The 13,504-nt window shown below is 46.7% G+C and overlaps 1 protein-coding gene across 1 annotated transcript in view; it reads right to left on the bottom strand.

Annotated features, from left to right (window-relative positions):
- The window catches only part of DGLUCY (D-glutamate cyclase), an 82,076-nt gene extending 70,998 nt beyond the window's left edge, over positions 1-11,078 (bottom strand). Inside the window, exon 1 of the mRNA XM_080924771.1 lies at positions 10,895-11,078. The gene's annotated coding sequence lies outside the window, so the exon portion shown is untranslated. The remainder of the gene's footprint in view (positions 1-10,894) is intronic.
- Positions 11,079-13,504: the final 2,426 nt, after the last annotated feature.

Raw genomic sequence — 13,504 nt, 5'->3', positions numbered from 1 at the left:
CAGCTCAACTTGTCCAGGGCAGAGGCCAAGAGGCTGTGGTGCAAAGCGTGGCTGGGGGAGGGCAGCATGCAGGAAATGAGCCAAGAGCCAAGGCAAGGCCAGAGTCCAGATTCCAGGGTGTGACTTGCCTAGGTTTCTGGTCTGCTTGGCAGCCCTTGGAGTTATTGGCTTTGCAACTGTGTAAGAGTGTCAAAGAGTTGTCTTGCCTGAGGTACTCTAGTCAAGCAACCCACAGCGAAAGATCATTCAACTTCCAGAGGCCAACCCCAGATGTGCAAATAGAGTCTAGAGTCATTGTCCTCTAGAGGGGACATACACTCTCTCTCTCTGATGTCCTCAGTGAGGGCAATGATAAGTGAAGTCTGCTGGAGAACACGGTCCTGCATCCTCTGGATGATGAAGGAACTCATAGTCTTCAGCAGACACAAAGAGGCTCCTTGTTATACTTCTGCAACCTATCACATGCTGAGTGACAGCAGCATGCCCTGCCCCCTCCCTCCATCCACGAATTACGGTCTCCTATTTTGTCTCTATGCTAAATCCTGCATAATGGCTAGATTAAGATCAATGTCATACCTGACCAAGAAAAATACACATAAGCTAAGTTTGTAGTTTGGATCATGTTGGGCAGTGCGGTTCCAAAATTATTTAGCTAGAAAAGGTGGGTGGTAAGCAGTCAAGGGGTGGTGCTTAGAGCCATCTCTTTCTTCCAGTATTGTAGTGGGTTGTCTTGAGGCTCTCCAAACTTGAGTTCCTGGTAACTGAGAACATAACTTTCTTTGAGAAAAAGGGTATTTGTAGATACAATTCCATGAAGACTCTTAAGATGAGATTACTGGGGGGGTCAACTAAGTGACCCAAAATCCAATAGCAACATCTATGAAGAAAGAGTTAAAGAGCAGGAGGAACAGTGAAGGGGTGTCTTGTAAAAGAGGAGGAGAGGTGGGAGGGAGGCCCTAAGCCAGGACTGCAAGGACAGCTTGAGGCAACCAAAACCAGGACAGGTCAGGAAAGAATGTTCCAGAAGCTTGCAGAGGAGGAACGGTTCTGCTGACTCTCGGATGTAGATCTGCCTTCCAGAATGACGAGCAAACATACTCCCAATGTTTGTGATGTGACATGTGATGTGTGGCAGCCCAAAGAGGCTGTTACATGTCCAGAAAGTTATAAAAATTATGTATGTATGTATGCATGTATGTATGTATATGTCTCTGTGTTGTGTATGTGTGTATATACTACAGCATATGTGTGAAAGTCAGAAGACAACTTTCAGGAGTTTATTCTTCCCTCCACCACATGGTTCCTCCTAGGAATTAAACTCAGGTTGCCAGGCTTGGTGGTAGACACCTTTGTCTGCTAAGCCATCTTGCCAACCCCACCTAAAAGACTTTAAGACTGTTCTTCCTCATCCCTGGTGGGACTGTTATTTCAGTCTGTATTTCAACCAAAATAACCCTTCCTCATGAATATGATGTGCCCCACTCCTCAGTACTAGGGTTTGAACCCAGGGCCTCCTAAATGCTAAGCAAGTGTTTTACCACCAATCTGGACCCTTAGTCCCAGGTCTGTTTTGTTAAGGGATGGTCACATGACCCATATAGACACTCTATGTGTAGCTTTGGGGAAATAATATTTCATGTCTTTGAAATTGTTATCTGTAAAGACAATGTAATCAGGGTCTACCAGTGGCTATTTCTGTCACCTCATAGAAATAGCTGACCGGAGGAAGAAGCCAATAGAGAAAAAAAAAAACCTAGACTGAAAAAGGGAAGTCAGGTCTCCAAGTACCCCACACTCTACAAACAGGTATGCCTAGAAACATGTTTTAGACAGTAAATCCCCCTTTATGGCTTAAATCACATTGAGACAGAAGCTCCATCATTCCAGAGAGCAAGTCCAGCAGTAAATAAACATCAGGTCTGATAACTAAAAACAACCTTCACCTGACAATGAAGGGAAGTTCTTCCTGGTGGACAATGTTACAGAGTAACACATAGGAAACCCCTTCACTAGAACTGTGCAAGAAGCCCCAGCAGCCCCCCATCTGAAGAAAGCCATATCACCCAACAGCAAGCCTAATGCTTACCAAGTCGCTGCCCTGCAGAGGACCTTTCTAGTCCTTCCAGTTCCTGCTGAACTGTCAACAGACCAACAGCAACGATGCTATAAATGGAGGATCCCAGAGAGGAGAGGAAGCAGGGAAGAGATGGTGCTCTCTGCCAGCTGGCTGTGTAACTCCACGAGAACGAGACTTAAAGCCATTTGAAAGTCAGAAACAGCCAAGTGTGGTGGCTCAAGCCTATAGTTCCAGTACTTGGGAGGTGGAGGCAGAAGTATTAGGAGTTCAATGCCATCCTCCATTACAAAGCAAGTTCTAGGCTACATGAAGTGCAGGAGACCCTGCTCCCCTGAAAGAGTGAAATAAAACAAAAATGTTGGAAGCATGCTGAAGACTGACACTTGACAGTGACAAAGAGTGACACTTTGACAGTGACAAGGTTCTGAAAAAGCACAGTTCATTTCTTTCCCATTCATAAAGCAACCTCCACATGTATGCACGGGTTGTAAATAGGGAAATAAGATGAACGTCAGATGTGAGGAGGATGTTAGCAGTTTCATGCCCCCTGGGCTACAGAGGGATTCTCTCTATATCTCTCTATCTCTCTGTCTCTCTGTCTCACACACACACATACACCACATACATACACACCACACACGTGGGGAGGAGGGAATCCCAAGTAGTCATGGTATCAGGGAGGTGGTGCACAAGTTGAGTTTTGGTAGAATTTAGCACTAGAAGATAGGTTGGCATCCCAAATGAAGGGCACCACCGTCAATAGTAATGAGGGTCTGGGAAGGCAGATGACACTGATCAGAAAGTTATAGGTTAAAGTAAAGGAACGTGAACATCATCAGTGCCCTGCTTTGGATCTCAAATATCTCCCACAAGTCCCTGTATTTGTTTGAGTAGCAGAGCTCATCTTTAGGAGATAGGGTCTATAGAAGTAGGTAGGCCTTTAAAGGTTCAGTCTATCTCCAGTCTTTGGTACAGCTTCTTGTTTGCCGATTGTCACCATAATGTGATTAGTTGCCTCATTCTCCCACCTACATGGACTGAGCTGTTCCTGCCACCATGCCTCCCCCACCATGACCGACTGAGAGTCCCTGAAACTGTGAACTCATGTAAGCTTTTCTCCCCTTTGAGTTGTTTTTATCAGACACTTTGTCACTGCAAGGAGGAAAGTATTTAATACCATTGGGAGAACTTAGGAAGCAGAGAAGTAAAAGGATGTTGTGAGCAGCTGTCCAGCCACGACTTGGATTAAAACTGAAGATGGTCCCTAGGACCTTTACCATAGTTGTGTGACTTTTTCAAAAGCAAGCAGGACTTTCCCAATGGCAGAGAAATGAGAAGAAGCAAAGGTTCAGGCATTGGAAAAGGTAGACTTGGCAGATGTGAGACCTGATGGAATTCGAAGACACTATGAGAAAGAGGAATCCTCTGTTATGGTGAGATTTCTTTTAACATAGGCAAACTGTGACCCTCATGAAAAGAAAGGATTTTTTGTTTTGTTTTATTGAGACAGGGTTTCTCTATGTAGTGTTAGTTGTCCTGGAACACACTATGTAGACCTGGCTGACCTTGAACCCAGAAATCTGCCTACCTCTGCCTCCCAATGCTGGGATTAAAGGTGTGCACCACCACCACCTGATGAAAAGAAAGATTTAAGAAGAGCAGATCTTAGAGGGAAATGATGGCGAGTCTGGTTTTCATAAGCTAAACAGGAGGAAGCCATGTGACATGTGTCTCAGAGGCTGGGCGTCGAGCACCAGATCTAGGGAGGTGATACACATGGGGGAGGGCAAACGGGAAACAATCAGCTCTCATCATGTGGTAGAAGACACCAGAGAACAGGGCAGAGGTCAAGAAGGACAGTGAACAGGACACAGAGACTCATGGGCCATGGATGAGATAAACGAGAATCTCTGAAAAGGCAATGGGAAGTGTGTCTATCAAGATAAAACAGATACCTCCAGAGTCATGCCACTGTGAGACACAGGGACAAGATTTGTGACAATGTCTAGTTCCAGAAAGATGTGGTCAGGTCAAAGAACAGCTTCAAGTGACCCAAGTATGGCTCTGTTTAATGACTTCAGCACAGGCAGGCAGATCGGCAAACAGAACCCACGTGGATATGGGTGGCAGTGGGCTGAGTGGGGAGGCAGTGTACACAGCTAGTGTAGACAATTCTTTCAAGGAGCTTGCTGTGAAGGAAAAGAGAGAAGCCCAAGAATGATGTTGGACAGCAGGAAGTGTGAGTGTGTGTGCCCTTTCTCATACACAGGAGTGTCTGAAGTAGACAGCAATAAGTGCACTGGCATCACTAGAATATAGGCTCAATGAATGACCGTGACAGACAGACAGACAGACAGACAGACAGACAGAGACAGAGATAGAGTTAACAGAATGTCCTAATTAATTGACAAAAATGATAGACTGGGTGTTAGGTGTATTTTGTACTTTGTAAATTACAGAATGGTAATAGCTGTGCTCAGCTTACATTTGAGAGAAAATTTCTTTTTTTTTTTAATTAGACAGAAAGGGTGAAATGTGGGTTGACATCTATATGCAGGGGAGGGCAGGCACAAGATAAGGCAAGGCCTGTGATTGGACAGTAAAAAAGAAAGGCAGGAGTAGAGTTTTTGAGAGGCAGGAGAGATAGGAGAAGGGAGGAGAAGAAACCAAGATGGAGGGAGAGAGGATGAACCAGCCTTGTGTGGCTTTAAGTAGCCACAGGAAGTTATAAATATCTTATAAGGGATGGATTATTACAGGACAGTTTGTTCTATCTAGGTGGGCAGTTTATATCAATATTAGTTGGCTCTGAGTTTATTGTGGGGACATTTTGTGGAGTGAGAATTTAATGATATAAATATGATTGATGAATTACAGGCCTCTAGAGCTTTGATTTTGTCGGGTTACTAGGAATTGTGATTATAACCACAGAGGGCAGATTCTGGGAATGAGAGTCTGCAGCAGAAAACTGAGAGATAGGCGGGCACTGCATGGGACTAACCATAGAGGCAGAGAGACCGCTGGGGACAGAGAGTAGCAGGGGGTAGTGTGATATTGTGCATTTTATTTATTACTATTTACTACTACAGGAGACAGAGAGACAAAGAGGGAGGAGGGAGAGAGGGAGCGAGGGAGGGGAGAAGAAGGGAGGGAGGGAGAGAGAGAGAGAGAGAGAGAGAGAGAGCACCATGGGTGGAGGAAGGTTCCAGGAGAGATGGAGCAGCCCAGAACACCATTCTTTAACATGAGAAAGATAAGTGGAGAGGAGTTGGAGTGGTTGGGCCTCAGTATCTCAAATTTCCTACAGCTTCAGTGTCATTCAAGCACATCAATGGTCAGAATCTATTCTGTGCCAGTGACAGCGAGGTTTGAGAAAGGATTAAGGGGATGTGAACACCGAGGGACGAGGAACTATCGAGGGACAACTAGAAGGGTTTCCAGGCAGCCTTAGGGACCAGGACTGTTAATACATCAAAGAGGACATGAGGAACCAAGTTCTCCAGCGTAGTTAGTTCTGGGGAAGGGGCAGGGCAGAGGTATTCCAGATTTGGGGCTCACCTGGCTGGGTTTGGACAAAAGGGTAAGTAGACAAAAGTGGTTAGGGGGGCTACAGCGTAGAGAAGAACACTGACCACCACAGCCGCATGAGATTCGCGCTTCGTTTAGCAGTATCACAGACTTGGGTGTTCAGCTGAGAGAACAAGGTGGTTCTGCACACTCAGTAGAGCCCATCTTCAACAAAGAAAGCAAAGGACTAGCTCTAGATGATGTAATAACAAAGAGCTAGGTGCGAGGGACCAAGCACTCATGGTTCAGATTTAACCCTACTGTTCTTCTCTCTGAGATTAGACTCTTTTTATTTTTGTCTACAAAACATGAAACATTCATACTCCGTAGTACTTATCAGGGTGAAATGAAAAGATTAATGTCATATGTCTCTGCAAAACTCTATTGGGTCAAGGCTCACGATTCAGTACCTTAAATTAGTAGGTGTCTGGCGGATAGTAGGCACTTTGCAATTATATATTTTTTTCTTCCCATGCTAACATTATTCATCAAAGCACATTTTGTGCCCTGAGCTCAGCTCTTCCGAGATGTTGGTATTCATTTCCAGTCTTAGTTCTGTACAACAATGAGAACAAAGCACGGATACATTCATCCCTTTATATCTTTTCTCTGAGCCAAGTTAAGCTATGACTTGACTTACTGAAATCTGGGTGTAAGTATCAAGGCTGAACTCTAAAATTACAAAGGACCAGGCCCTCATTTCTGTTAATCCCACCAACAGACAAGTGAGCTGGCATGAGTCAGCTTTCTGCTACTATAACAAGTATCTGAGATAAATTAACTTATAATGAGGAAAGGTTTATTTTTGCTCAGTTTCAAGTGTTTCATAGTGGTCTTTTGGGCCTGAGTAGAGGCAGAAAATCGTGCTAGTGGGATCATGACAAAGGAAGTACTGACCTCCTAGTTGAGAGAGAGAGAGAGAGAGAGAGAGAGAGAGAGAGAGAGAGAGAGAGAGGAAAGAGGAGCAATAAGGTCCAAATATTTCCTTTAAAGGAATGCCTTCAATTTTTTGACCTATTTGCCTCCCATTAAGCTACTTTTCAAGGTTCCAGCACCTCTCAATAGCATTACAAGTCTGTGACCAAGCCGTTAGCCCACAGAACATTTTGGGGGTACTTATATAGCCAGCGTGCCTAGATTGTAGACCGTCGTAGAGAATTCCTGGTGAGATAGAGAAGGTCCCCTCCACAACAGAGATCGAGATGGATCCCCAGAAAACAGAAGGACACCCCTTCTTTGTCAGCCACCAAAGACCCAAGATCACAAAGATCAGCGTGTCTCTAGGGAAGTTGTTCAAAGATCCAGAAAAGCAAGTATAATTCAAACAGAGCCCAGCACCGCTGTTTCTGGGGTATCTGGGTACAGAGGGCACAGGCTGGGCAATCATGGGCAGTCTGACCAGCCGCTAGAAGCCAATCCGTTCACTGCTAGCATGTTCAAATACAGCCAAGGGCTAGCCCTAGGTTTGCTAGAGGAGAAACCAAGGGTGAAGGAGCCCTCCAGCAGGCAAGAAGCAGCCCAGGCAAGATTCAAGTCCAAGGGACACATCTGTGGGGACATGGAGCAGAGACCACCAACTGTTCTCAATTTCCACTCTCTCTTTTCTTTTAGAAGAAGAACCCCTAAGCTAAGATTTATTTAGGCATCATTAATTGGTACAGCTGGAGTCCCCACTTCCAGATTCTCCTGTGGTAACACGTGTCCAGGTGCTGGCCAGTGTGAAAGAGCAGTCTACCTGTGGAATTCTATCACTCAGGAGGCTGTCCAGCCATTGTCCCATCCCTGTCTTCCTACAGGCAAGAACAGGAGGGGGAGAGAAACAAGGGAACTTTTCGAGGAACAGGGAGCCAGAAGGTAGAGGAAGCATGTGTTCCACGGTAATCTGTGGACCAGAGTTGTTGCCCTCTTAGTTACCCTGAACTGACTTCCACCTCTTAGTCATTAGGTGAAAGCAAATCATGTTTTAGCCTCTCTGAGGAAACCCAGTTTAAGAACCTTCAGTTACAGCTTATTCAGTGCCTGGCTAATAATGTCTTTCTCCAAAAGACCGATAAAACAAGGGCTGAGCTGTATTTATTGAAAGCTTACCATGTGCCAGGAGTTGCTCTAAATACTTTACACATGCCGTCTCATTTAATCCACACCTGCCTCCCAGATGAAGGCTTTGGTTCCATTTTGCAGAAAAGGAGATGCTGTACTCTAACCGTCAACCCGCCATTATGGGACCACAGGACCCGCAGCCTAACCCGTGTATTCTGGAGTGAGATGCTGTCCTCATTCATTCACTGTACAGTTCCGTGTGGTCAGAAAGACATGGTTCAGAGCCAGCAAGACTATTCTGCAGGGAAAGGCAAGTTACCAAGCAAGCCTGGCAACATAGTTCAAACCCAGAATATACACAAAGGTAGAAGGAGAGACAAACTCCACAAAGTTGTCCTCTGACTTCCACAGGACATTGTGACACATGCAGTCATACATACAATGACTTAAATTTTAAAAAAAAATTAAGAAAATGCGGTATGAGTGTTCAGAGACCTGTGCCTGAATAGTAACCTCGATGCCGTAAGTCATTCAGTGTCTCCACAAGTTAGTGTCCTTCAAGAGAGTGTCTGAGAGGAACGGAGCCACCGGCCTCCCTGAAGGAGGAGAGTGATTTACGAATGTTGAAGAAAGCTTTGGAAGGTATAAGATGAGACACTAGTGAACTGCCTTAAGGCAGGCAGGAAAAATCCTTAAAACCCAAAGAGCAAAAATGCACTTTATTATTATTATTTTTTTAAATTGCAAATACCATCTAGCAATTTGGCAGATATCCTAGAAAGCCTGTAAAAATCTGTCAGGGAGAGGGGTACATTTGGATTTCTACATCTGTCATCCTTAACTGAAGAAGGGAGATTTAATTAAATTAACTGCAAGAGTTTGGTCCTATGTACCTGGTGTGGGCTTGCATGTGCACACCATACTCATATATACACAAACAGGTACACATACACACACATGCTCACAGAGGTTTGTGGGGCAATGGATTGTGCCAGGAAACTGGGTAAGGTTGAGTGGGTTGGAAGCCCAGGAACTCAGAGTGGGAGGTAGGAGCTTCGTCTCCTTCCAACTAGGCCCCTATCACATGACCACACTCCCTACATAGGTCAAGTATGGTTCTCCATGCTAAAGAGGTATCTAGAGGCACCGAGGGTTTAGACAATAAGCTTCCCTCCTCTTCCTGCAAAAGGTATTTAGTCTCTGGTCCACCCTGAGGAGGTAGTATGCGCTCATTTTCCACAGTGCACAAGCAATAAACAGCTTGGAACCAAGAACTGTCTCTTTCATCAAGAACCACCATCGGGAGCATGGGGAAGGCCTTTATCTACAGTCTAAGGCTGTCCAAGTCTCCCACAGAAGGTCCCTCTTCTCTCCCAGACAATCATCGCTAAGCTTAGGACTCGCCACAGCTAAATTAAGCCAGAGTTCCCCTTCCCCCAGCCCAGGATCCTCAGCCCAAGGGCCCAACTCTGTTCCCAACTCTCCCTGAGACCCAGCAGTATCTGGATGTCCAGGAGTGTAGGGGCCCTTGGTCCCTGCAGGCCCATGGACACCCACCCCTACCCTCTGTCCCAGGCTCCTCTGTGTGGTGCGGCTGGGCACCAGGAGTCAGGGAACCCCAGCTTTGGACTCCCACATCTTAGGATGAGCCTAGCACCTGATAGCAGGGCGAACCGAAAAAACCACAGAGCCATATCCACAGGAACTCACCAAGTATAGAAACAGGTGTGGCAGAAGGAATTCAAAGGCTCCCAATTAGGTGAGCTGGGGACTTTGGCTGTGCTGTTGACATAGGAGTAGTCCTATGTGGTAGATCTTTCAGATATGCCTGCAAAATTCCCCAAGTTTTTTTCTTTGCCTGCATATATACATCATTCCGGGACAGTTGAGCTCCTGGGATTCGGTCCCCCATGACAGAAGGAACAGCTGATTCTTTAAGGTTGTCATGATATGAACTGTTATAGAAGGCTTGGTTCCCAGTGGGCAGTGTTCAGGGGTGGGACCTTGTGGAATCACATGTGCTTAGACCTCATCAATGGGCTTTTGGAGGCAGTGGAAACCACAGAAAAGTCGGGCCTCTTTGGAGAAAGTTGGTACTTGGGGGTGTGCTAGGGATGGGCTATTTTATTTCAGCCTCTTCCTCTTTGCTTTCCTGGCTACTGTGTATGAGTTGAGCTAAGCACCTGTTTCTGCCACGTTGAGAGATCCTGAAAGTGGCCAGGTCAAAGGGCTACGAACTGGTTGGATGAAGCCTTTGAAATCGTAAGCCCCAATAAACTTTTCCTTTCTAAAGTTGCTCATGTCAAGGGTTTCGTCATAGCAACGGAAAGCCAACACAAGAATTCTTCATCGGGAGTATATACAAGCCCAGTTTAGCTTTCGGCTCATTAATTCTACCTTGCTTGCCTTTCTGCCTCGGTTTCCCCCCATCTGTTTAGGGGAGGCAGCTTTCCTTGTGCTTCTTGCTCCAGGCTTTAATCCCCCCTCTCCTGACAGGGCTTTGCTACTTTGAAGGTGCAATGCTCCTTCCTTCCCTTCTGGACCCATGAAGGGCCAGCATGCTGTTTCCTGCCCTTCCTAGCACACATACATGCTCACGACGTCAGGAAGATGACTGTCAATGAAACCCAAGGTTAATCGCACAGATAGAGAAGAGACTTTCCAGAGTCGCAGGTGTGCCAAGGCAGCCTTGGCTCCCCAGTGGGGACGGAAGCAAGCTGATTCTCTGTGTGAGTTTGCCTCACCTGCAGAGGGAGGCACCTCAAGCCCCGTGGTTATCTGGCCAACAACCCTAGGCCTGAGTTGGCTTGCCCTGTCCTCCCCTCATGCCACCCCTGAAGTCACTGCCACTAGCTTCCTCCTTCCTAGCAGGTTGTGGCCCAGTGTCGAAAGCCTTTGATTTCAGTTTCCCCTTCTTGGCTTTCATGTGATCTTGGGGATCTCAAGGACAGGAAGATGACCTTGAAAGGCCATCCCAGGAGGATGGAGAAGCATTCCCACAACTCATGGTCCCCAGTGTCAGGAACAGAGATTTGACTTTCAAGGGGAAGCTCAGATGGTTTACAGGAGAGAGCTTATTGATTGATTTTGGCCTCTAGCCCCGCCCCCGGAGCGGTTTCCTCAAACCCTTGGGCTCCAGAGGTAGGGCAGGGTGGGGTGTGTGGATGTTGCGTAGGGCAGAGAACTATGCTGTGTTCCCAGCTGACTTACTGTTGGTTTGAGAGGTCTGGACTAGAGCAACACACAATTCTTTCCTTTGTTTCCTCAGCCTCGCAGAATGAGCTTCCTTCAGAAAGGCATAAAGGTTCTTTTCTTCAGCTCCCGAGGGGCCGCTGGGGCTGCCTGCCGCCGCTACCGCGGGCCGGCCTATTCTGCCCAGTTCAGACTCTGATCTACACGCCTGGGCCAGTCTCAGGCAGCACTGACTGCTATAGCTCTGCCCTCCTGCAGCCAAGATTCTCAAGGCCTGCACGGGGTGGTGACTTCCCAGGCAGGATGCCAGCCCTGGCTCTTAAAGCCACAGAGCTGCTGGTGTTGGAAGAACCCGCTAAGGCTAGTTCCCTTTGCGGGAGTTTCTTGCCTTCCCTGAGCAGCAAGGAAGCACGATGCAGGGGCATGGCCACAGTTACCCACACAAATGTAAAACCCGCAGTGGTGGGGTGGCAGTCCCAGAAATTCTAATTGTCACGGACCTAGGAACTCACACAGAGCACTGAGGAGTTTCACAACCACCCTGGTGATTCCAGTGGGAAGCCAAACTCTGGGACTGCCATCTGTGCTGTCTGGATGTCAGACTGCACTGGGTCATTTAGGGTACAGACGAACATGCAGGTACTGATCTGGGAGCCAGGCTCAGTTGCTGGCCCTGTGGCTGTGCTGGGTTAGGCAGGGTGTGTGTGTGTGTGTGTGTGTGTGTGTGTGTGTGTGTGAAGTGTGGGTAAGTTGCTCTCAGCATTCAGTGTCCTCCCCCTGCCATCTTACTCATCTGAGGCTTAACTGAGATAATCTGAACACAACACTAACTCTGTCTCCAGAGCTCAGAATATGCTTGACAGACACTGGCAGGCCTGTAATCCCCCCCCACCCCCCCTTGGTCTGGATGCCTCCTGTGAGGAAGAGCAGGTTCTGCTTTCTCTTGCTTCAAGGCTTTCAAGACTTCCCTTCAGAGCCAGCATTGATCCCAAACATACCAGGTTCTAAACCAGATGATACCAGCTAGCCCCTGAGGCTTTACCCTCCCTGTCTCTCCTGAACTTCATGCCCCACCCCAGCACAAATCACACAGGTAAGCACATTGCAAGTCTTCTTGGTGCCAGGCTTGGCATGTCTCTTCCTGGGTCACTTTTCCACTTTTCTAGCTGATTAACTTCTTCCCCTCCTAGAGCAATTGGGCTCACCCTTTGTTATGTCAGGACAGCAAGAAGGCACCATCTGTACCCATCCTCCCCCCCCAAAAAAAAAACCCAAAAAACCCAGACTCCCACAGGATACTGAATCAGCGGGCACCTTGATTTTAGCCTTCCCAGTCTCCAGACTTGTGAGAAATAAATTTCTGCTGTTGACAAGCTTGTGGCATTTTGCTATAGCAACCTGAATAAATGGAGACAAAGGCATTGTGCTGAGTGAAATAAGGAGATGTTTTAGTTAGGGTTTTACTGTTGTGAACAGGCACCATGACCAAAGCAGCTCTAATAAAGGACAACTTTTAACTGGGGCTGGCTTACAGGTTCAGCCCATTATCATCAAGGCAGAGCATAGAACCGTCAAAGCAGGCACGGTATAGGAAGGCTGATAGCTCTACATCTTCATCTGAAGGCTGCAAGAGAAGACTGGCTTCCAGGCCCACAATGACACACTTCCTCTAACAAGGCCACACCCCTCCAACAAGGCCACACTTCCAAATAGTGCCACTCCCTGGACCAAGAATATTCAAACCACGGCAGAGGAGTCTATAATTCTACCTGTAATAAGCTACCTGCTTAGGTCAGCCAAAGTCACTGGGACAAAAAGTAAACTAGTAGATAGCAAGGTGTGGATGAGAAAATTTTGGAGTTACTGTTTAACAGGTACGGTCTTCAGTATGGGGTAATGAAAAGGTTCTGGAAATGGATATTGTGACGTTGGTTGTAAAAAACACCGTGAATGTAATCATGTAGTTAAGCTGCCATTATAATAAAACATCTTATTAGATATCTAAAGTTTAAGGACACTCCTAACCTGTACCCCTCAGCAAAAGGCAAATATCCAGGTCTGAGGCAATGCCCTTTCCTCTTCTCTAGAAGCTTAAGGGTGAGAATCCGGAAAGGAAGACTGTGTGGTTGGCCAGAGATGAAAGAATGTCAAATATTTACAGTTAGATTCTTCGGTGGATGTGACTGAGGCAGAAGTTCTAAGGGAGAGAATTATCTCAACATTCAGTGTCAGAGTAAACTCTGCAAGGAGAGCAATTGCCTAGGTCAGAAAAATGTAGAGCTGCAACCAAACTTGCCTAGAAATCTCCTTGCCAAAAGTTGAACAGCAGTGGAATCTGGTGACAATTGCATGCTCACAGTTGTAAGGTTAGGTGATTGATTACAAGGGCTCAATGGGAGGTAGAAATAAGAAATCAAGATTTGCTTTCCCCCTCAGAGGTGCTTCTCAACCTAATTAGACAGAAAGCTTCTAGAGACCGTTACGTCTTTATTTTCCTCCGTACTCCTACACTGAAACACCAACTTTCCAATGCAATGGAATCTGAGGAAGTACTTAGGACTAGATGGGCTCCTGAGGGTGGGTCCTTCTCTGATGGTGTTAGGGCCGTGGTAGGAAGAGATACCAGAG

This window comes from Micromys minutus (assembly GCF_963924665.1).
Source record: "Micromys minutus genome assembly, chromosome: 1".
In the NCBI taxonomy this organism is placed as follows: domain Eukaryota; kingdom Metazoa; phylum Chordata; class Mammalia; order Rodentia; family Muridae; genus Micromys; species Micromys minutus.
Note: the sequence above shows the minus strand (reverse complement) of the source record. Positions and strands in the feature narration are given on the sequence as shown.